This window comes from Lygodium microphyllum, chromosome 12 (genome assembly GCF_053477565.2).
Source record: "Lygodium microphyllum isolate KBCC chromosome 12, Lygodium_microphyllum_v1.1.10, whole genome shotgun sequence".
Lineage (NCBI taxonomy): Eukaryota > Viridiplantae > Streptophyta > Polypodiopsida > Schizaeales > Lygodiaceae > Lygodium > Lygodium microphyllum.
The window spans coordinates 801,707-803,731 of NC_141146.1; the positions used below are offsets into that span (position 1 = coordinate 801,707).

The following is a 2,025-nucleotide window of genomic DNA, read 5'->3' on the forward strand; positions in this document are numbered from 1 at the left end:
CTATGTATTATCTATCATTACGTGAGAGAAAATTGACGGCATGGGAGGCAAGTGTTTGCCCTTGGTGGCTGGATTACCCTGTGGGGGTTATCCCTAAGCAAGAGAAAGATCTGCATGAGAGTAAGTACTTCAATCTATGTAAACATCTCATCGCTTTTGTAGCAATAGTTTTTGTGCTCATGCATGGGAATCTAAGGGTGAATGATACTATGTAGGATTCAAGGAGAGAGTTGATACTCATGAACCGCTTACCGCACCCACCACTGTAGAGGAGCAAGCAACCAAGGCTACCAAAGGTGCCACCCAAGGTACTCAAGGTAATCCAGGGAGAAAAAATGTCCCAGAGTCCTCTATGGCACCCACCACCTCCTTTGTTGCAGATTCATCTCTTGGTCGAGAGAATTGGGAGAGGCGACCTATGACCCGTTTAGTAGGTGAGAAGTCTTATATTAACTTGAAATTCATGTGCTTTATTGGTTGCCCATGACGATAGTCGTGTATGATTATTAAAAATAAATTACTTTGAAATAATTGTTGCAGGGTTCCAGTATCAAACATATGTCAATGCTCTATTAGTGGATGTGACCCAAATTGATAGATTTGCCCTTGATAGGTAGACATGACAACTACATATTGCAAGAACATCAATTTACATGTTGCATATAGCATTGCATCATCGCTTACTTTGCATTAATGACTATGTTGTTTTGTGTATAGCATCAACAAGTTTTTTGCAACACAAAAGATGCATCTTTATAGCAAAGATGGAGTTCCATGTCAAGAGGTGGCTCGATTGATATTTGCGGATTTTCCTACGAGCTTGCTTGTGGATGCTCTAGGTCCCATCCCATTGGGTAAGTTATGCTTTCTATCACACAAGGTTTACATCAAACTCACTTCTCATATATCATAATGCCAATGTTGTTTGTAGAGGGCATGACTATTCCCAAGTGGAACACGTTCTCAAAGGATCTAGTTATGGGTTATATGGACCTTGCTCGCGAGTATTTGGCTGACCAGGGATTCTTAGTCACTATGTGCTTAGCAGAGCATATAGGTGAGTTTATTACGGATGCGGCAAGAGTGGGGCTTGTGCTTCACCGCACTTGGACACTCATGTGTGACTCCAAGGCTTATCGACATCCCGTTACTAGAGAGGCAGTAAGATAACAAAGTTGGATACGTTGAACGTATGGTTGTATGTTCTAAATAAAGTTTGTGTTACATGCTTTTTAAAAAAACATGGATCACTTATTCTATTTCCACTCGTAAATAGGTACTTGATCTTACTGTGTGTCTTTGGCATCGTGCTGGTCATGTTGTGCCTTGCTACGACAGAGAGGCTGGGGAGAAGATTTCAGAGAGATTGTTTCCAACGTATCGTAGCTACATGATGGATGATTGTGTCTTTCCCATGGACGTTGATGGTGTCATTGTTAGAGGTGGAGCAGAGAGGTCTCATCTTTTCTTTCGGTAAGTAGTCTTGCATGTTTTTGCTCTCAGGTTACCTTGTATGGTATTTTCATTGTTTCTACTTGCATGGCCGCAAAGATTCTGTATCTTGATTGGTGATATGTGATTGGTGATATGGTTAGGCAGTTACTAGCTACATTTACAAAATGCTACGACTATGTTTTGGATGTGTTTGCGGGGTGTGGTGGTTTGGCACGGGCCAGTGCAGAGGAGATGAGACATTGCATGTGTCTAAAAATAGATGATGTGCTCTATGGGGAGTGTTTGTCCACCATAGTGTGTGGACCGGTACCATGCTGAGAGAGTGTGTGTTTTTTTTTTCGAGAGACTCTAGACATTTCATTTTGTTACTACTTTTATATGTTTATTATACACTTCGTCATGTGACTATGCCCGATTTTGTCTAAGAGATTACATGCATTGGGATCTTTGATTTGTTTTTAGGAAGAGTGTACCTTGCGACTATTTGACACGAATATATTTTACTAGTTTTCCGTTGGTTTTGTTTTCTTGATGTGTATTCATGTAAATGCAACGTGTCGTACTCCTTAA

At 40.8% G+C, this 2,025-nt stretch overlaps 1 long non-coding RNA gene across 1 annotated transcript; it reads left to right on the forward strand.

Annotated features, from left to right (window-relative positions):
- Nucleotides 1-366: 366 nt before the first annotated feature.
- LOC148027393 (uncharacterized) lies at nt 367-849 on the forward strand. Its single transcript, XR_015692546.1, has 3 exons — nt 367-434; nt 541-613; nt 718-849. It is a non-coding gene; the product is annotated as an uncharacterized LOC148027393 (long non-coding RNA).
- The last annotated feature ends 1,176 nt before the right edge of the window (nt 850-2,025 follow it).